We start from the raw sequence: 23,379 nt of genomic DNA, 5'->3' as shown, positions 1-23,379 counted from the left end.
CCTTTGATAACTATTTACGCGACAGAATCACTACATTTCCACCCAATTAAACAAATTTCTACCAATTGTTATTAGAGTGTTATTACTTTCTTTTAAATCGCAATCAATATTTCAACTTCACTACGATACAATAAACCAAGAAATAAGAAAGATGATGTTAAAATAAAAACATGTATAAAAACACCATTTACCAATATTGTATTTGTATTTTCCGCAGTTTTTTCTTAACGTTTACTCGAATATTTTGTTGTTTTTGTGAGAAATTCAATAAGATAGATTTTAACAAGCAATGTAAACATTAACGACCTGAGAATAGAAAACACAATTATGTTGACCTAACATATTAAAAATGTTCAATACTTGTTTAAAATCGTCACAGGATTTTGAAATATAATTTGAAAAAATACAAAATTTAAATATATTTTTTATACCATTTTGATTCAGAACGATAGAAAATTTAGACCGATTTTGACCTATAATGGTTTACTTTTACAAATTATGACTTGGATGGAGAGTTGTTTCATTGGGATTCATATCACATCTTCTTATATCTATCAACACCGATGTTCAAACGTGTCGCTAATAACTTAAGGTGTAAATTCTTTTTGTTAGATTTCTTCATAAACAGTCTTTGTTTCCTTAATTAAAATCATTTTTGTAGTTTTAAAAAGCTGTTTCTAACGGGTGCTCACAAAACAATTTTGTTATATTTTTTCTGTTACAAATTATATTTACAGGTTGTCCGGAATCGCCAATAAATGTTTCAGTTAAAGCATCAGGACAGATAGTAACAGTGTCGTGGATCCCAGGTTTTAATGGAGGTTTCGATCAAGAGTTTGTCTTAGAATTTGGAACCGACTTCAATTCGAACTTTACAGTCATAGTACCTGACAATGATACTAAAGAGGAGAACATGAACCACAGTTTGGATAAACTGATCCCAAATACAGAATATTTCATCTGCATATTTTCTAGAAACGAGATAGGAGATAGTAATAAATCAAACTTAGTTACGTTCGTGACATCACGTAAGTTTCTTCTGAACCTGTTCCTAATTATCCATTGTTATATACTGGAAACCAGTTCTATTATCTAAAGCGGCATATTCTTTAAAAAGGAATCTGTTAACAATATTTTTTTATAATTATTGCAAAAATACAAAAAATAAGCTATTGATGGAAATGGATGTGGGCGTCTTTGTTGTTCGTACCGCATCATGAGCATTATTAAAAAAGTGTTTTAGCGCACTAAACATGTTCAGTGTAAGGTATTATTTCTTTTTTCGTTTTAGCGCACTAAACATGTTCAGTGTAAGGTATTATTTTCTTTCTTCGTCATTAGAGCCCTATGGTATCCTCAGCGCAGTCCTGAGAGCACAAGTTCTGAAGATTTTTAACATAACTTTTTTTCAATTCGCCTTGATAAGAAATTAGTAAAAGTTCCAACTCCCTCAAGCAAAGTCGATATTAGATGGATTTGTTTTTTTTTTATTTCTACTTTGGTCATATAGCTCATAGGCGCTGCCAATACATATTTTTGACTTTCATATATTGAAGTTAAATCGTTCCTTACGAAGAAAGCATCATTAATCAATATGCAATTATATAAATCGTTATTTTCATTTCTTTTTTAATTTCTTGTTATTTAATTCATCCAGAGAAATCACAAGAAGGGTCGACGTTTCATACATCATTAATTGCACTACCAGTTGTTACCACGATTGTACTGTTTTTAACTATTGGAATTGGATTTTGTCTGTACATGAAACAGAAGGGTAAATAATATAATTTAGTTAAACATATATTGTTTTTCACATAATTTTAGTATATGGATAATTGTTCACCTTTTTTAAATTTACGAAACTGCTGATATTCGAAATGAACACATATAAAATAAGACCACCTGCTTTAAAACTATGGTTATTGTTTTGGACAAAAAATGCAGTAATGAATTTTATGTAAAATAGATATCCCCCAGAGATGAGCGTACATGATATAATAAAGCGGTAAGATATGCATGAAAGCAATACCTTATCTCTCTTTTGAAATTTGACAGCTATGAAATTGTGAAATGACTTCAATTATTATAATCTAAGTGCATACATGAATACCAATAAAAAAAGACTCAAAATACCAAGAAATAATACTTCCCCAAGCATGTTACGATCGAGTTTTGAACCCTTGAATCCCCATATAACATGTACAGGTATATCCTAGATACTATAAGTAAGCTTATAAAATGAGGAACAAAAGCTATATAGTGAATATAGTGCACAGATCCGGTTTAAGGGGTAATGGAGCGCCCGAATATACAAAACGGCCAAAATTAAGAAATAATACTTCCCCAAGCACCTTACGATCAAGTTTTGAACCCTTGAATCCCCTAATAACAGGCATATCCTAGATACCATAAGAAAGTTAATAAAATGAGGAACAAAAGCTATATAGTTAACATAGTACACAGATCCGTTTTAAGGGGTAATGGAGCGCCCGAATATAAAAAAAAACGGCCGAAATTAAGATATAATACTTCCCCAAGCACGTTACGATCGAGTTTTGATCCCTTGAATCCCCTAATAACAGTATATCCTAGATACTATAAGAAAGCTCATAAAATGAGGAACAAAAGCTATATAGTGAATATAGTGCACAGATCCGGTTTAAGGGGAAATGGAGCGCCCGAATATACAAAACGGCCGAAATTAAGAAATAATACTTCCCCAAGCACGTTACGATCGAGTTTTGAACCCTTGAATCCCCTAATTACAGGTATATCCTAGATACCATAAGAAAGCTTATAAAATGAGAAACAAAAGTTATATAGTGAATTAAGTGCACAGATCCGGATTAAGGGTAACGGAGCGACCGAATATAAAAAAAATAACAGCCGAAATTAAGAAATAATACTTCCCCAAGCACGTTACGATCGAGTTTTGAACCCTTGAATCCCCTAATAACAGGTATATCCTAGATACCATAAGAAAGCTTATAAAATGAGAAACAAAAGCTATATAGTGAATATAGTGCACAGATCCGGTTTAAGGGGAAATGGAGCGCCCGAATATAAAAAACGGCGAAATTAAGAAATAATACTTCCCCAAGCACGTTACAATCGAGTTTTGAACCCTTGAATCCCCTCATAACAGGTATATCCTAGATACCATAAGAAAGCTTATAAAATGAGGAACAAAAGCTATACCCAGAGGGAAACCAACAAACATTATTATAAAAAAACAATCCATAATAAACAAACAACAACACACAAACACAAACAACACCTAGCGATGATAACAAAACACAACTATGTGAACCAAAGATTTGTTAACCCAAACCCAAATCAAAACTGGGGGAAATTAAGGTTTTCCGGAGGGTTATGCACTTCAACTAAAGTCACCCATTATGATATTCATCGCAAGAAAATATACAGTGATATAATAATCGACGACAGCCTGACGGGATTGTGGTTATGCATAGTGGAACATGTTATTGTCACTGGAATACACTCTGAAATATAAAATACATATGCAAGAGCTGATGAGGAAATTTTGCTACAAAACAAATTGAAACTTTATAATATCAAAACTGCCATCATCTCGTTAACAAAGTTCACAATTTTTCTTTTGTCGTAAAGTCGAGTTTTCAACCGACCCACTTTTCAATTTTAGATGTGTATCAAGATATGAAACATACCGTGTATCTGGGATTTCCTTTATTTAAAGATCATTTAGACAAAATGCAAAAAAGAATGAAGGAAAATAGTCGTCAAACTTTGAATTATTCGACGTATTTAAAGCGACAAATGAAGTACAATGTAAATAGGAGTTTCATTACATTTTCTCGAGAGGCTTTTTTTTTAAATAAAGGCTGCATTTGAAAATAAGGAAATAAGTTAGCAATATCTATCTGACGTGCACATTTGATTTCAATAATAATGGCGATTGTCAGTCGAAATACAGTTCTTCTTATTGTTGGTTATATGGTGTCAATTGAACAATAAAAAAAAGAGATGATCTCCTGTTTTTTGTTTGGTTCATGTTGCTCCTTACTGTCTTTTCTGTGAAGTGTTTTGTAAATTCTGTGACTTCGTTTTTATTTTTGACCATGTTATTGTCTATTTCGTTTTTTGTTCTGCCTCTTTTTTTCGACAAGAACTAGTAACCATAAACGTTGTAAACCGATCATTTGTCCCCAATAAACATTTTAGTTCAAGTTCTTACTTGAATTGTGATTCGCTAATCCGAAATATTAGTTCATATACGATTTTGAATTCATGAAACTAAATTGAAAATTATATAATGTCATAGAAATTGTCTCGATTTAATTTAAATAAAGTTTCTTCTTGATATATTTTTTTTGCAGCAAAAGCATCATTTGAAACAAATATGAGGTATGTTGTAATTGAAAAGATTCTGCATTTCTATCATATGAGAATGGAGTGGAACAACTGAGATATGTACATAATGCCAATATTTACGCATTGCGCGACTCAAAGAGGTCTCTCTACAGGTTCTACGTTTAGAAAGTCTAAACAGGAAATAAGAACGGCAACAAAAGCGTTGTTCTTTTTTTTCTGTTTGCTGTGCATGTTCTAATTTTGTGTCATGGATGGACACCATATCCTTACTTTTCAATTATAGAAATGAATGACCAAATCCGTAATAGTAATAGTTTGGTGAAAAGGTAATGACAAATAGAACCCTTCTATATAGATATGAGCTTGCACATGACATGACATATTTAAAAAAATATTATTTGCTTTTACTATATATATATATAACTTTTCCGCCAATGATAATTAAAACAAAGGTGAAGTCAGTTGTTTATCATTACATCATAGACATTTACAAATAAAAAAGTAGCAAATGATCATTAGTGTTGTTGAGGAATGACAGTCTGCATAAAAATAAATTAAGTAAAATTTAGGAAATATTCGGCTTTGGAATACTGTATATTCAGAAATTATTGCGTGCATTTATTATAATAAATTTTAAAAAATGGACAGAAATTCGAGATTATTTATTTCGATATTAGAGAAATTGAATACAGAACAATGTATCATATATCAATATGCATGTTCTTATTATTGCGATACTCGCCAAGTCACATTATTCGCATTAATTAAATAGAAACTTCGCAATAATTTCTGAATTTACAGTAGTATTGCTATGAAATAATGACATACATATTAATTTTAATTTCAGTGGCACTGAAAATGAATATGCATTGGATACCCAAGGTACATATAAAACACAATGTTAAAATTGTTAAGTTTAATGACTTCATTAGCTTCTGCATACTTTATGATAAAGTATAATAAACATTGTGCTAAAAGCTTTTAAAAAGGTAATTTTATCTGAAATAAAGTATATCGGTAGAAAAGATAACGGCATGATTATTTAGAAATGTTTAGTTCATTCATTCATTCTAGAGATTAATAAATGTGGTTTGATTCACAAAGAGAAAAAACCGTTATAGGAGACCACATGTGTAGAAGTTAACAACATAAAGTTCACCATACGATCTTCAAATATAATTAATTGTTTGTCGGTTGTTTAACACCCAGTTTCAAATGTTTCATGCATGTTCAGGACAAAACCAAATCAACAGTATACACATATAAAAGGAAGGTCCTGTATAAGAGGGCAACTGGAATAAGCTGGAAAGGTTACTGAAAAATGAGGATATGTTAAATAGGGACAACAATTTAGCCTTGCAACAGGTCACTTATGGATGCGTCAAGGAATTGTTGAAAGGGATTTTAACGTGAAAAGAACATGACACTCTCTTTACTCGAATCCAGTCATCCTTGGGGTATAAACACCTTTAAATTGGTATATAAAATACAATATTATTGAAGACCGAAAATAAAAATAGCTTTAAATGTTAAAAAGATATAAACCATAAAGTGTATAGATATGTTTACTGTTTTAATGTTTAATTCCTAGGGAGTTCTGTTGAAAACCGTTTGTACCAGTCTGCTGAATTTTTAGACCCAAAAACCAGACGAGGTGATGCTGATGTTGATAACCAATTAGCGTCATCTTCGCATGATAATCAATTATACCAGATGCAGATGCAAACTTACAACGAAAATGATGGTAAAATATTTATTTTATCAATTTAAAATTTAAGAAGTAGATGATGTCATAAATTGCATACATGGGGGAATGCACTGCAATTCATTTCCGTACGAAGCAAGACATGATCCTTTATTTATGACACAAAATGTAAGTACTAGAAAAATGGGACAGATTTGCATTCTTCTCCAGAGCTAATTTTCTCATTTCTCAATGTGTCCCTAAATTTTAAACGACATTTTTCTGTTTGCTAGTTCTCACGAGTTGTGCCACATTCGAACATACTATTATACAATTTAAATTAATTACATACGATGTTCGTCGATTTTGACAGGTATATGAAGAGGTGTCCTTTTTAGTACTCAATTACCCAATTCGTAAATAGGTAAATTGAATTGCTTGTTGGTTTTGCTTCTTGATCAGAGGTATACATTTGTTTGACGTTTTCAGTTTTGCAATGTTATTTGTGTGTTACGTTAGTAATTTTTCATTAAAAACAAGATTGTTGCTTAGACACATTTTTATTCAATTGTATATTGCTTTTATTTTATTACAACATTTTACCGGGTACATAATCATGCAAAGCTGTACACGTCGGACATCACATTCTATTTATTAAACCGATATGTTTCTTTTATTTAGCAAACTGGGAAGTCGAATTAACGTGTTTATATTCATTTTAGTATGATTTAGTCGGATCGGTGATTGTGTCCTGAATATTTGTGTTTTATTAGTCAATTTAAAAATGTATCCGTATTAGACCGGATATAGACTTAAACTGGTCACGAGAACAACAATTAAAAAATAAACAGTATACCCGTAACATTTCACATTCACGACATTCAAACATATTAAAGTTGTGGTTGGTGAATCCCAAATATCTGTTTGGGTTGCTCGCCCAATTTTGTCAATATAACGGAACTATAGATAAATATCATTCAAGTATGAGGTTAAGTTAGCTATAACACCAGGTTTAATCCACTAATTTCTTCGGAAAATGCATGTAGCAAGTCAATAATATTGCAGTTGTTTTTCACTTGTCCCGATAAATTAATAGCGCTTAATTTTGTCCTCTTTTATGGACTTCTCTTCATTAAGATCGACTTGGAATTTGGTATTTTTGTTATACATTTTTAGCTATGGTTAATTATGACATTCAGCATCCGTTTACCTTCTTTATTTGTGATCGTCTTAAAAAAATCTCTGTCATGGAGCAATGTCAGAGTAGAAGAAAAATGGGGAATGCCCTTTCTAAAAAAGAAAACAGCAATAACAATTTGTAAAATAGAATATTTTTTTTTTATTGCGCATTATTTGTTTTTTAATCTTTAATAATTACAGGAAAGAATTTACAATGTACATTACTTCAAAGGGTTGAGGAATAAGCAGGAGAACATTTGCCAAAGGTAAAACAATATATTTTCAGAGTATATTGTAAGTTAAAAAAGACATTAATATATAACACTTAATTAGTAAACAGAATATCTTAAAAGCTTTGAAAATATAAGTTTTTTATCAACGTAGAATCAGACGATATGTTTTGCCAATGGACATTTCTATTGAATATAGCTAGTGACTCCTTTTTAATTATATGATTAGTCTGATTTTGCTATATCGATCATGTATTGATCATGTCTGTTTATACAATTCTCGTCCCCTATGTTTAAAAAAATAACACCATTTTTCATCAATATAACGGAACAATCATAGTCAAGTGTAAAACAAGTGGGAGTTGTAGCAAGCTGTAAAATCAGGATTAACCCACCATCTTCTTCGAAAAATAGTCTTTACCAAGTCAGGATTGTATGTTTTATTTTCCATTGGTTGACAAAGTCGAATGCTTGATTTTGCCAGTTTTTATAGACATTCCCTTTTTGAACTTACTTTGGTGGTCGGTGTTTTTTGATACTCCCAATTCATACTACTGCACAATTAAATGGATTAAATGTATCATAGACGTTCTTTAACTTTTATGTACAATATCGTACAATTATAAGATTCATGGAAGCAGTGTGTTTGTTGAAATTAGAAATTATTATTATTATTATTATTATTATACAGTATTTATAACAGCGCATTATATAATATCAAAAAATTACCCTAAGCGCTTTACAACATATTCACACACATATATAAGCATTAACAATAAAATATGAAAGCCCATGTTATGAGATCCTAAAACAAACATATTTAAAATAAATGGCATATAAAACTATACTATTAAATTTACTGATCAACAATAAAATTTATATAAATGGGCATGGTAAAATAAAGGAGACATTGAACCCGTACAAATAAAAATAAATTAAAAATATTTGCTTAAAAAATTCAAAAAATATTTGCTTAAAAATTAAAAAAAAAAAACAATATTTGCTTAAAAATTCAAAAATTACAGCGATATAAAATATTTTAAGAACTATGAAAAAGCATGTCTGAATAAATGAGTTTTCAGGTACATGAAAATTATCTCTGACTGGTCATATGTAGTGAACGCGAATGTTGTATTACCACGTGAAATGTCAATACATATACATAATCTTCGTATTTCCTCGTTTCTATAATGTGAAAAAAACACTATATGATTTGCGGTAACAACCACATATCTTTCAAGGAGATGAGACAGATGTTTGCAAACATTTTGGTCATATACAGAACACGCACGTTCAGAGACTCATAACGTACTATAGTTTGTATCAACGACCTCGAAGCCTTAATCCATTCGGAAAGAGTTTTTATGTATGCTGTTCTATTTTTTGCTCATTCCCTGGCATAATCCCCGTCTAAATTTACTACTTTTTTGATTCAATGTTAAGAATATTGGCTTATACGAATTCAATGCAAACAGATAAAGAACGAGAATAGACGTGTTTGTACAATATATTTACAACATTGTCGGTATGTTTTAAGTTTTGTTCTATTTATTAAGGCTTTAAATGCAGTGTGTACGAAAACGTTGATCAATAGATGTATGTTTAGGGAATCTGGCGCAATAAATCTTTACCCATTATATAATTGAATATGATTCGTGATTGCAGATAACTGAAGCAGACCTGAACTATGCAGAAATTGAATTTGAGGACCGACAATTGTCTTGATCAGTTATTATTCACGGAATTGATGATAAGACTATATATTCTGACATAGTTGTTGGGGCCCAATTGCCGAATCTTCTGTCTACCACTGACAGTTCAAGTGAAAGTGAAGACGTTTTTATTTATGTAGATGGAATCGAAAATTACACTGAAAGAAGGAAAATGAATGCATCTCAGCAATAATTGGTGTGTACATACCATGTAAATGAAACAATAAATTCCGATTGTGTTCTGCATTTTTCTGTATATAACTTAACACTGTACAAACAGACGTCATACTTTTGTACAACATTTACAACCAATGCATACATAACATCACTATGGAATACGAGGCATTCAACATTACTCGATAAAAGATTTTCTACACGAGAGAGCACAGAACGTCGTCCTCGAAAACGCAGATCCAATCATGTATCTGTCCAGTCGGGAGTTCCTCATGACAACGTCTTGAGTACAAAATTTTGTCCAAAACTATTGCTGCTATACATCTATGCCTTTCCGTATTACTCCGTCAACAAATCATCAGTTCGAATATTTGCCGATGATTGCGTCCTGTTCATACAAATAAAAAGTAACCGAGAAATGGACATATTCAAAGAATATATGAAGGCACTACGAGCATGGACGAATACCTTGCTAATGAAATTTCATCCCAATAAATGCGATGTCCTACATCGCATTACCAACATGACGTTAAACGAAAATATAACATGTATACCCATATATGCATGTCTGAAAGGCAGATGAATAGTAAAACATTTGGGAGCTAACATATTCAAAACAATAAACTGTAGCACCCATATAGAAATGATGAGAAAAGCCATAAACAGAAGAGCTTTCTTGTTATACCTACCAGTGCTTACGCAAGACAAAGGAGCTTTGCTATAAGATCCCTTTAAGACCACAGATAGAGTATTTCAGCATCACATTTAATCCATACGTTAATAACAATGTTTTTGACCTGAAAATCGTACAACATTGGGCGTCAATACCGTTATTGGCGACTATCATCGAACCATAAGTGTAACAAACCTTTTTCTTCAACGGCAATTGCTAACCCTACAAAAAAGTCGAACTATGACCAGGGTCATAATGCTGTTTGGCATTGTCAACCACCTGGTTGTAATAACAACAACCTTTATAGCTACTTAGTTTCAAAAGGAACAAAAGACGACACAATCAAAGATTCGTGGTTCCATTTACAAGAACGTAGTTATACCAGTTTTCGTCCTTCCCCGGCACTTTTCCATAATCAAACATCCTTTGATCGAATACCATTACTAGTTACTAAGCCTGAGTTTCAGAAGACAAAAATTTGTTAAGAACTCTGGCAGTGATTTTATTTCTACATACTGGATTAAACTGCACTATAAAACAGTTCGATAATCGAGGGTACAGTATGGAGGATTGACATTTAAATCATCAACATGGCAAAAAGGAGACAAAATTGATGATTTTTGTTTTCCAATTTTGACAAACGCATGACAGAAGGAAAATTTTGATAAAATAAAGCATGTTTTGATCAATTTCATATGTGACCATGGACTGTTTTTGCTCTTTGATCGGGTTGTTCATTTTCCGCTTCGATCGATTCTGATTTGAATGATAAAATTATAAAAGTTATAAGTTGGTTTATTTAAACATTGTATGCGTTCGTTTTACTATAGGTTTTGTTCATGTTGTCACCAATCATTTTTGTTGATGTGTACGTCAATTGTTTTAACATTTTAATGCAACAAACATTATTGTTTAATATTTTTTTATCGACGTATGGTCTATATATTTTCAGTAATATAAAACAATTGGACAATTATCTGTGTTTTCCTTTAATTTTATGAAAATTGAAAACGCTATTGTTCAGGTCACACAAAAAATAACGACGACGTGAAACAGCATTAACAGTTCCAATTGTACAGCACCAGATGCGCACAGATGCGCTTTTTGACAATTTACATCTCTTCAGTGATGCTCGACGCCAACATATTTTATTTGTAAAATTCAATACAAACGTTGAAGAGCTGATGATTTAAAAAAAGGTTAACAAGTAGGTTAAACTCGAACAAGTAATCAGAGCTATTCCAGAGGGAGGTACACTCCTTAATTTAAAATGATTTGGATATTTTATAACAGTAAATTGAAATAAACTATTTTTTTCGTATGTTCGTGCTAGTATCGATGTTGATATAATCTATAACTTATCTTTTTATTGCTTCAACACTTGTCTAGTCTTATTTGAAATTTAAGCTAGAAAATGGGGCCATGTTTTAAACGCCTTTATTTAATTTATACTGAAGGTTTGAACACTTGTGTGACTTTTAAGAAAATGCACTTCTATGTTAGAGTTTTTAATCCAACACCAAGGACAGTAAAATACAGGATGTGTCTATTTAAAGTATATAAGTGTACTTGTCAAAACAACTTTCAACTATAATTAGAGACAAAAAGCACGATACTTAAGTGATTATTGGACTATGTATTAGTTCATAAATGATCTTACTCTGTTTTAAAACTCTTTAATTCAAAAGGTAAGACTTTCATACTTTTTTCTAGATCTTTATACATATTCAAAAGGTTATCTGGATCCTGGACTTAATATTTAACGATAACACAGATAACTTAAAATAAATTAAAACACTGACAGCTCATAAGACAAGTTTTCTCATCTGGACAAATTGAAGTGCAATAACTCTCATTGTCTTTATACATAGATTAAAAATACTCTGTATATAGTTTGTACTGCCTTATATACTAGTCAACAAAAGAAACTATAAACAATTTTGAACTTAAATTCATAAAATATAATAAATATGAGAAACTGTTTAATTATCCAATGAAAAACATTCATTTACAAAGGAAATGCATATGATAAAAAGAATTTGACCAAATTGGAATGTTACAAAATATCGAGTTATCAAACACAGGTGTCAAATCTATTTTGAAAAAATGTTCGCAAAAGTCGGCAATTAATTTCAGAGATTAGAATTAAGAATTCAGAAATCTGCAAAGCATTCATATTTTTAGCAGAACATGTATAAGTTTAAAAAATTAAAATTGTAACATCGGTTTTTGAATTTTTGGGTGAAAATACGATTTTTGTATAAAAAAGAAAAAAAAAAAATTTCTCGCGTTTTTGCCTTAAATCAATGGTTTTGATGAGAAACATAAAAAATAAAACTCTGAAAAAATTAGACCAATAGGGCAATTATTAACCTCGGTACAGAGTATCCAATTTCATTATATATGGAAAATACAATGCCTTGTATCGTTTCTTTTGTTGACTAGTATATGTTTCTTTATATTTCTCTAAATATCACCTTATAATTCATTATGAGACATAAAGCTATCTCGTTATAAATTATGTGTCATGTGTTTAAATTTCGGATCAAATTGATATCCGTGTGTATTCAAATATCTATACAAGCAAAGAGTATTTAAGTCTCGAATGATAATTATGTTTAATAAAACATAACTACATGATTTCTAAACAAATACCCAAAGATCATCGTTTTAAACTTTTTTTCTTGCATTAAATCTAAAAATGGGTTCACAGACATCCGTGTACTCAAAAGTACAACATATGTGCTTTATGGATATTCAAATGAAACTCTTGGGGATCTATAATTCGAAATGCTTGATTTAATTTAAAATGAAATGCATGTATATGTATATGTTTATGTATAATTAGCTAAATTGTTTTCCTCTTATAGTTGATGTGTTTCCCTCGGTTTTAGTTTGTAATCCGGATTTATTTTCTGTCAATCGATTTCTGACTTTCAAACAGTGATGTACTACTGTTGTCTTTATTTAAGTGACTTTTATTTTTTGCTTAAAAGAGGAAACGATGCAAAGGGGCATTTAGAACCCTCAAGTCGAAGAAAAAAGACTCCACCATTGTCAAGAGAAAATCGATTAAATAAAAACACAAGTCCTCGAAAAAACCTACACAAAGAAACAATTGTCGATGACAAAACAAAAATCAAATGATTTTGACGAATCATGGTATATGTTGTTTTTAACTATAACCGTTACGGTAACTTTCAAATAATTAATGACTCTGACAAACCGCAATACAAGTTGAATCAATTTGACCCTTACGACAGTCGAAAATTACGGTCGACGACCGGTAAATAGATAGTCGACAACTGCATCGCGTGTGATACGATATTTATCCACTTGAGACAGTTAAATATTCAAAATTGAACTTTCGAGAGTGGTTGAATATCGTATTACACGAGATTTGATGGTGTAATTAGTTTCTCTAATGATTTATATGCAGTATGCAGACAAACTTGTTCCTTCTACTCGAATGATCTGAAGAAGTTTTTTTTTCTAAGTGACTTCATCAGGCATTGTCGCCTTTTTTCATAACTTAACGTAAGCAAGAAAATTTGACGTCATAATCCAATTTTGATCAATTAATAGCTGTCAGAGATCAAACGAACCACAAGTTTATGAAATAAAAACAATCAACTGGTTTGACCAAATGTTTCAAACTGAGTTGTTTTTTCGAACTAGTCCGAGTTGTCTGTAAAAATAGTCATAGTAAATTTGCCAAGTTGTTTTGGTCCGATTTAACTTCGGTCTGATTTGACTTCGGTTCTACAATTGTCCTTATTCCACCTCAAGTTGCCAAGATTCCCTTTTTACCGATAAATCTTTCAAATCGTGTTCTTCAACAATAGAAAAACATCATTGGAATAGTCTAGGTTTTGAACCGACGGTTTATATTTACACTTTGAAACCACTTTGAAACGATTCAATATTTAAAGGCTAGTACCTGTAACATCGCAAGTGTATGACATGTTCTGCAAATATCTATTTATAGACATTTATACATATAGATTAAGAAACACAGACAAAAGTTATATGTAGTAAAGCTTATTCTTATTAAATCTATACAATTTGTTGTCACAATTCGTTAAGAGGAAACATACCCTAGTTGCACGTCGAATTTAGAAATAATTCATGGCGGCTTTAATATATCGTGATTTTACCACAGGTTGGCCCTTTATGACAAATATTTTACCCTGATCGAAGCGCTCTCGGTGGAGGCAAATATTTGCCGTTCCCATAAATAAACGCACTATTAAATGTGCGTAAAAGAACGGAGCAAACTGAATTAGTGACATGCTTAAACTAATTACGATAACGTATTTAGATAGATTGGGATGAATTTAAATGATAATTTACTTATATGTATAAAAAAAATATGACAAGAGAAAGAAAAACTTAAGAACGCATACACGTTGAATAATTTTTGCACAAGGAGCTATTTTCTAAACATTGAAGTATTACATTCCTTAGTATTTTCCAATAGTTAAATAGTTAAAAAGTTGCCTAACGAACTAGATTTACGCATTTCAAATGATGGTAAGATGGTATACAAAATATAAGAAATAGTATTCATCTAAATAGAAATAGAGTAGTTATGGATAAAACTATGCAAAACTACCAGCAAAATCGAAAATGACGTACAAGATTTGGCTAAAGAAAACTCGAAAAGAAATAAGAGTCAATATCTATACATGTGTGTAAGTGTTTAACTTACCGATTCTTATTTTTGATAAGTCTCCCCTTTTTTAATATGGCGTTATGTCATTTAAAAAGTATTTCTTTTAGCATATACATTTGTTGTACTGTTACACCATTGTCCCAGGTTAGGGTGAGGGTTGGGATCCCACTAACATGTCTAACCCCGCCACATTCTGTATGTATGTGGCTGTCCCAAATCAGGAGCCTGTAATTCAGTGGTTGTCTTTTGTTGATGTGTTACATTTTTTTTTTCTTTCAAGTTTTGTACATCAATTAGGCCGTTAGTTTTCTAGTTGGAATTGTTTCACTTTTGTCATTTCGGGGTCTTTTATAGCTGATTATGTGGTATGGGCTTTGTTGAAGGCTGTACGGTGACCTATAGTTGTAAATTTCTGTGTCATTTGGTCTCTTTGGCAATCATACCACGTCTTCTTTTTATCATTTGATTTTTTCAGTAAGAAATGCCAAACAAAAACCGAATATTGAACTTTTAGAAATCAAATAATAATTCAATCATGAAGATTTGAAGTAAAAAAAAATGAGCAAATCAAGCATATGTCTATTATCTCACTTCTCTTAGCAAAAAACACAGTGTTGAATCGGACGTGGATAATTAACGGACTTTCTTTAATTTAGAAGACCATCAATTTCATTTTTAATGGTAGCAAAATTCATTCTTTGAATTTGTATTACATGCTCACAAAATGTGTCCAGCAAACCATTGTAAAGAAGGGGTGGGGTATCATTGGAAATTTACAACAAATGATATGCATTCATGTACAAGTGCATGCTAAAATTCCTTTTCAATAAAAGAAAATATCGATGAATAATCGTTTCACTCAAAACGGATATATGGATGATCTGCACAATTTAAACCACAAATATGTCTTATATAAAGAATGACGAATAAGTGATATCATAAGAAAATATTGAACGAAAAGAAAGTTGAAAAAAGTAAAATAACAAAAAACGAACGAATCCGGGTTAAAGTCAAAACGGATAACAACTGTCATATTCCTGACTTGGTTTACAGGTATTTTGTCATGTAGAGAATGGTGGATTGAACCTGGTTTTATATAATATAGCTAGCTAAACTTCTAACTTGTATGACAGTCGCATAACTGTAACTTTCAGCCAATGAAGTACACGAACTTGGACCAAGTTCTTCATATGACACAAACTATAGCTATTAATTTGAAAAAAGGAAGAACACGCCTGTGGATGGAGAGTACAATAGACGTTTAAAAAAGAAATTGCAAATTAATTTCTAGCATTTTAAATAAAACAACTGTGACTACTTTTATTCGATTTGGTCGTTGTTCTATTCCACATTCTAAACTAAACCGTGACCGTGACTGTGCCAACAACTATATTAATTCGAAGTCTGAGAAACGAAATAAGTCAACAGAATTGATATACAAAGAAAAATTAAGTTGCATGTATATGAGCAAATATGGCCGTATTTTCACCTCAAAAACTACTCTGTGTACAGACTTACCTTTGCAGTTTGGAAAGTTTTAAGGTCTGGCATCCACTAGATATATAAAAGTTAAATACATTTTGTGTTTCAGAAAGATAAAATCGTTTTTGGGATTTGATGGGCATTTTTTTTTCCTTCCTGCAGAAGGTGTAAAAATAATCAAACACCTGAATTGCATTTGATATTGTCCACTCAATTACTACCTTTAACTAACCTATAGATGTGACGATATCTATTGTCCATGCCAATCAAGGAAAATCAATACAATAGAAACCAGTTGTTACTTGAGAGGGAGCATCTCAAAGTTGTATCCCAACTTAGTTTATTTTTGCACCTTCTGCAAGAATGAAAAAAAAATGCCCATTAAAATCCAAAATTTTATCTTTCTGATATATGCAAAATACATTTAACTTTTATATAGCTAGTGGATGCCAGGCCTTAAAACTTTCCCAACTGCACAAGTAAGTCTGTACACAGAGTAGTTTTTTAGGTGAAAATACGGCCATATTTGTCCATTTGTTATGATGAAAGATAGACAGAACGAATGATTGGCAGTATCTGTTATGATTTTAATTTATTTTTACATGATTTCCAAAACCAAAGTAGAATCCGGTGAGCAACACAAGCTATTGAGAGCCTCTAATTTTGGTACCTCCGATGTTTGTACTGAAAACTTTACTTCTCTTATACATGTAGTAAAATCGATAGGTGAAGGAAAAGGTTAAATGTGGATGTTGTGGTAAAAGCAGATGTGAATCAAATAGATGTGCATTTGCCTGTAGAAAAGCAGTGCAAATGTGCAATAGTCGATGCCATCCACTTTTAGTTTGTTACAATATAGATTATTGTTTTTTGAAATATTGTTCTTAACATTTTAGTATATTGTGCTTAATATTTAATAATATTTAAGTATATTGTTCCTAACATTTTAATATGTTGTGCCTAAAATTTTAATGTATTGATGTTATCATTTTAATATATTTTGCTTAACATTTTACAATTTATGTTTATAATGATGTTTTAATCTGATTTTAAATAATTAATTATCTAACTTTTATTCAATTTCTATGTAAACAACACTAATTCATCATTTCAGTTATTATGTATAATTCCTGACATTTTTTCTAACGATTATACATAATCCCTGAAAATTTTAGTGATTATATATAATCCCTAAACTGACCAGTGATTCTACATAATCCCTGAAAATTTTAAGGATTCTACATAATCACTAATTCTCCAAATTCACTGTAACATATATGCACTAAATACAATTGACATAATAACTATTTTTAATAGGCCTACTCAACTGTTAAATTTATTAGTATACTAGTATACATATGTTCGTTCACATTTTCGTTCGTCCGAGTTTACGTCCGTGTAATAAAATATTCGTCGCATTTTTCTTAGAAATAACATAGCAGAGTCATCATGATTTAAATGGGTATGCAGTATTGTATGATGCATTTTCATCAGATTCATCACTTTTTAGCTTCCAGAATTTACCTTTATCAGGAACGATTAAAGCCGAATAAGGATGTATAAGAGCCGAAAAAATATAGTCTTACTCAAAACTTGGTCATGTATAGAATGATCATCGCCTTTTTCTCAGGAGATATAAATTCATTTGGAATCAAGCTTTGTCAGCTATTACCTCGTCATTACTCTTACATAGCTGGTTATGACCGAAATAAAAGTTTTTTCCCACTACCTTGAAACCTTTTCTGTTATCTAAAAAAGATAAACAGATCCCCCTCAAATACCCTTTTAATCAAATTTAACCATGTTTGATTATATCTAAAGAACTTTGAAAGATGACTGAAACTATAAAACACCTCATGTTTGTCCTTTTTGATAGTTTCCACATTAAACAGTGACAGTTCTCTTTCAGATCATTTTTTTAGCATATCAGACTGTTCATGTCACGAGAATTGATAAATAAAAGGATATTCACTTAGTTTTCTCCTTTTTCTTTTTCATTGTTTCCAAGTACATTGAACAATGGCTTAAACAAAGTTGTAAATTCCATGAAGACGACTGGAGCAGACAACATTCTGTACAAACATCATCACATGTTCCCTCAAGTTTGTTATGACTTTTATGTCCTCTGAACGTAGTAAAGGCTTATCATTGTTATAAAATTGACAAGCCATTATGGAACATGTATATAGATATATTTTAAAGTTAAATATAAAGTGTAAAATATATTGATTAAAAGTAGCAACAGTTGTAGAAGACGTCTGTCTCCACTGGTGTGTAGATAAACAAATGATCTTTTACTATTTTTAAACTTTGGTGAGTTCTTGAAAGGGAAATAACTCTTGCAGATTTCAGGCAATGTTTTGCATTTTTATTCATTTTTTTGAAAAAAATCTAATTAGCCCCAAAACGTTTTTGCATAAATGAGAAATATCAAACTTTTTGAATAAAAGCTATTGTTTAGTTTATTCAGGAATGGATGCGTTCTGGCATAAATTAGGAAGAAAGTTGGTTCATAATTGCATTGAAATATGCTAAAATTCATACTTCTAACCTAGATTAAAAATGTCAATTTGAGTTTAATATCAGAAAAAGTGTAAAACTGTCATTGAACAAGTAGTTTAAAGAATTTGGTATGATATAAGCTGCATCCAACATATTATGCTGTATATAAGTGACTGTAAGCCGAGAATAGCAAAATTAAGCTATTTTCTACATTTTAAAGTCTGTTGCCATGGTAACCATACATAATTCAGGGTGACATGTGCAGACTTTTTTTTCATATTTTATATCAATGATTGTTGTCAGAAAGTTTCAACAAAATCGGTGACCACCCGTGCCCAACTTTGGTTGATGGTTACAGAGAATGGGTGTTAACGTCTGAATAGATATGATAACATCGGAAATGAAAAGAGGAGTTGGCAAATTTCAAAAAAAAATTTTTGGAATTTTATGTAAATATTATATACATTTAATGTAGTCCATTTACGAAGAAAATATACTGTATTGCCCTCAATTTTATTTTGTGAAAAAGATTTCTCTAATTTGTGCTTTTTTCACATTTCTTAAGCAGTGTGGAAAAAGTATTTCTCCTCACTAGTGAAATATTTGTTCTCAGCAAATGACTGGTAGAAATTTAATTATAACGTTAAATGTTCTTGATTTCTTCTGATTTTGCTATTGTGACGTCCTAAAAAAAGGCAACCATGTCTGATGACGTCAAATATAAAGAACACAACTTTCTGCAAATCTTTGAATAGGAAGGACAAAAAACTTTATAAAAACAGATTCCACCCCTAATTCTCGTGTATTACGATATTTCTCCACTCTCAACAGTTTAATTTTAATTATATAAAAGCTCAGCAAGCCTCGCACTTTAAAAATAATAAATAACTGTCTCGAGTGGAAAAATATCGCAACACAACTGTTATGTTATGTAATTACATTCATATTTTCGCCAGGTGTGCAATGACCCTCGTAATCTCTTTGTCTACATTTTGAACACAAAAATGTCACTAATTAAGAAACACAAAACAAAGGCTTGCGGGTGAATGTGCATGGCAAATCATCTAAAGATATATCATACTGTAGGAAAATTTCAAAAATTAAACATTTATTAATCATTTCGTGTTTCGATTAAAGTCATTATGTCTTGATAAGTGATGCATATAGATGCACGAGGCTCATACATAGGACTTTTCACGTGAGTAATACACTGTATAGTGACAAAACATTGCTTTTATTTTCATCAGCTTTTAGCAATTATACAATTGTAATACTATTATATTAATAGATTTTCAGTATTTCAGCAGTTCCAAATACATTTTTTTTTAAATATATGGTGTATAAGAGCTTTTTGTTATCTAGCGTTTAAACACATTTTCTTGATTTTTTTTTAATTTTGATTTGCATCATCGAAGACATATCTTTATCATAATATTGTTTCAACTGCAAGTAAAAAAAAAACCCAAAAAACAAGGTCATGTTTTTGGCATATTTTTTTTAACGCCTTTACACTTAATTCAGAGTTTTGCATTTGTTCCTGTTTACATGTTATATTCAAATCTTGTGTGAAGGGATTGTTTCTCTTAGTACATGTCACTTAAACTTAGTCTGCGGTCAATTATCTAACAAAGTACTTTTTTAGCTCAGTCGTTAAAGGCGCCTCGTAACACAAAGATCTTGGGTTCGAAGCAATGAGGAGACCAGCATTTTTGTAGTTAAAATCATGATCTCAAGTTACATTTGGCACCAAACTAAAAAAAAACATGGGAGTTAAAGAGGATTTCTAGTCACAGGTTCGAAATCTGGAGGACACAAGCGATTTTTTAATGAAAATCATGTTCTTCGGCTACATTTGTAATTTGCTAGTTATTGCTATAATCCACTTCATTTTAACTTTGGTAGATAGTTGTCTCATTGGCACCGTATTTTCATATTTAAACTAGTTTTCAGTAAACATAGAAACTACTCTAAATTGGTACTTTGTGTCTTATGTTATCTATGTTATCTGTTGTGTACTTTGTACTAATCTGTTGATTTGAGCTAAGATTTCTTCATGATTTTCACAGTGTGTTCTAATGTTATTTTATCGTTATGACATTACTGAGTGACTAGGATATAGGTTGGGTTGGGGTGAACACCCCGGTACAAGTTTAACCCCGCTATACTCTTTATGTGCCTGTCACAAGTTAGATGTTTGTAGTGCCGTGGTTGTTGGTTGTTGTCTGCCATATTAGTTTTCGTTAATTTTGTAAAAAAAAAGGAGACTGTTGCATTTATCTTTTTGAATTGTTTGACATTTTGTCAAGTCATGGCTGTTAAAAAGCTGATTAAAGGGTATGAGTTTTGCTAATTGTCGATAGCCAGATGATGACTGTAAGTTCCTAACGTCCACGTCATTTGGAATCTGCTGGATATATTGTTATTTTTATACTTTACGTAAAAAATGCCAGATTTTGATTGGTTCATACGAGGGAGACAATTTACTCTTTCCCATGGCTCAGCGGGGAATAAGTTTTATTGAATGTCACCTTCTCGTGCGGACCACTTCGCCATGGTTGACAAGGTTTTCTCGGGGTAACAATCTGCTCTATCATCCTCTCAGCTATGTGCTATTTATATAGGTTGACCATCATACCAAATCTCCTTGTCTCAATTTGTTTATGCAATTCTTATATGTGCAGTTATAGTTAAAGGATACACGTGCGTCTTATTACTTTGGTGTTGTCTGAACAGCAGTTTAATGTCTTGTTGGATCCGTACAAAAATAAAGTCCATGCTTAAAAAGGTAGTCCAATTTGCTGTTCGGAATGTATAAATACGTAACCATGTCCAGTAGGAAAATGACGTTTGTTTTATGTTTCGTACACTGATTTCATCAAATACATCTAGTATCGATAAAACCTGAAAATCATAAACGACATTTTCTTAAATTAAAATATATAAATAGAGGTATTGATTTTATTAACTTATCTAGCATATTCAATGACTCTTCCGTCTATAGCCAAATACCTCCATATTTTGATAATATAGAACCACCCATTATTTCGTATTCTTATAAAAAGCCGAGCAGAAGTTTGATTTTTAATTATACGTCAGTTACATCAGACGTCAATATAGAAAATAATGTTCCTTCCACTTGAGACTGTGAAACATCTAGTTTTAGATATGTTGCCTATTGTTAGGTTATTACCGTGAGGTCAAAACTTTTCTAAAGAAAGGACCGAAATACCGTCCTTTATCTATAATAGATTGGAAACAGTGTCGTCAGGTCATTAAAGACATGCAAACGTGAAAAATCTGATAAAAAATCTCTAGATAGTTATTTGAATAAAATTATGAATACTGTTAATATTCGAATATCTCATTTTGAAAACAATTCTGAAATTAATAATAGGGTCCATGATATTCCCATTTCTAGAATAAAAAATAAACTCCAAGTACTCGCAGAGCGGTTTGTGTTCGTACCGGCAGACAAGGCAGCCAATAATGTAGTGGTAGTATGACGCATATACTACACGGAAGTTCTTCAAAACAAAATTATCAATTCCTCTACATTCAGGTCCGTACGCACCACTGAGAGTCAAATCGTTAACAAGCATATCACTGCCACTACCCAGCTTAAAGCCTCTTCCGAACATTTGAAAGTCCCAACCATGTACTGGTTACTGAAATTACACAAAAAAACATTTAAATTCCGTTTCATCTCCGCATCTAGTAAGTGTTCTACTACTAATATATCAGTGGTTCTTACTACCTCCCTTACTACTATCAAAGAACAGGTTATTTACTTTTGTAATAAAGCTTATGAAAATACTGGTATTAATTATTTTTGGGGTGTTAAAAATTCTTTAGAGGTTTTAGATAAAATACATGCTTTTGATAGTCCTTTTGGTTCTGTTGACAGTTATGATTTTTCTACTCTCTACACTACACTTCCACACAATCTAATAAAGACAAAATTTTCATATTGTAAATTTATTTGCTGGAACTCGTTTAAAGCCTTTTTCTGTGACGAAAAAGGAAAGTATGCTAGATACACTTACTGGAAATGTGAAGATATGATTGAAGCTTTAAATTTTCTCCTAGATAACATATATGTACGTTTCGGCAATAAAGTGTATCGTCAGGTAGTAGGTATTCCTATGGGCACTAACTGTGCCCCTTTAATAGCAGATTTATTCCTGTATTGCTATGAATCTCAGTTAATGACCAAACTCAATAGAGACACATCATTGTTACATTTGGTTGATACATTCAACAATACCTACCGTTATCTGGATGATATTTTTTCGTTAAATAATCCAGAGTTCTCTAAATATACTACCGAAATTAACCCAAAAGAACTTACTCTAACTAAATCTAACATAAACAGCAGCAGTTGTCCTTTTCTAGATTTAGACATTTCAATTTCTAAAGGGAAACTCCATACTAAAATTTACCACAAAAGAGACGATTTTTCATTCCCTATTGTTAATTTTTCTTTTTTAGACGGCGATGTGCCTTTGGCTCCATCATACGGTGTTTATATATCCCAACTCGTTCGGTATGCCCGTGTGTGTAGTGATGTCATAGATTTTAACGAACGTAATCAATGCATCACTGGTAAATTATTAAGTCAGGAATTTCGTTACCATAAATTACTTAAAACTTTTACTAAATTATTTCATAGATACAAAGATTTGATTAGTAAATTTGGCTGTACCTGTAGAAAACTT

General features: G+C 31.4%; 1 protein-coding gene and 1 long non-coding RNA gene across 4 annotated transcripts in view; both read left to right on the top strand.

Annotated features, from left to right (window-relative positions):
• LOC127717957 (uncharacterized) overlaps positions 1 to 23,379 on the top strand; it is a 79,162-nt gene that overhangs the window by 26,057 nt on the left and 29,726 nt on the right. For 2 of the 3 annotated variants that reach the window (XM_052223837.1, XM_052223836.1), the window contains exon 1: positions 11,580 to 11,693. The exons of the other annotated variant lie outside the window; for it this stretch is intronic. The gene's annotated coding sequence lies outside the window, so the exon portion shown is untranslated. Of the gene's footprint in view, positions 1 to 11,579; positions 11,694 to 23,379 lie in introns of those variants that run through there. 3 annotated transcript variants of the gene reach the window in all.
• On the top strand, positions 5,946 to 10,031 carry LOC127717978 (uncharacterized). Its single transcript, XR_007989504.1, has 3 exons — positions 5,946 to 6,097; positions 7,418 to 7,482; positions 9,112 to 10,031. It is a non-coding gene; the product is annotated as an uncharacterized LOC127717978 (long non-coding RNA).

This window comes from Mytilus californianus, unplaced genomic scaffold, assembly GCF_021869535.1.
Source record: "Mytilus californianus isolate M0D057914Y unplaced genomic scaffold, xbMytCali1.0.p SCAF_10, whole genome shotgun sequence".
Lineage (NCBI taxonomy): Eukaryota > Metazoa > Mollusca > Bivalvia > Mytilida > Mytilidae > Mytilus > Mytilus californianus.
Note: the sequence above shows the minus strand (reverse complement) of the source record. Positions and strands in the feature narration are given on the sequence as shown.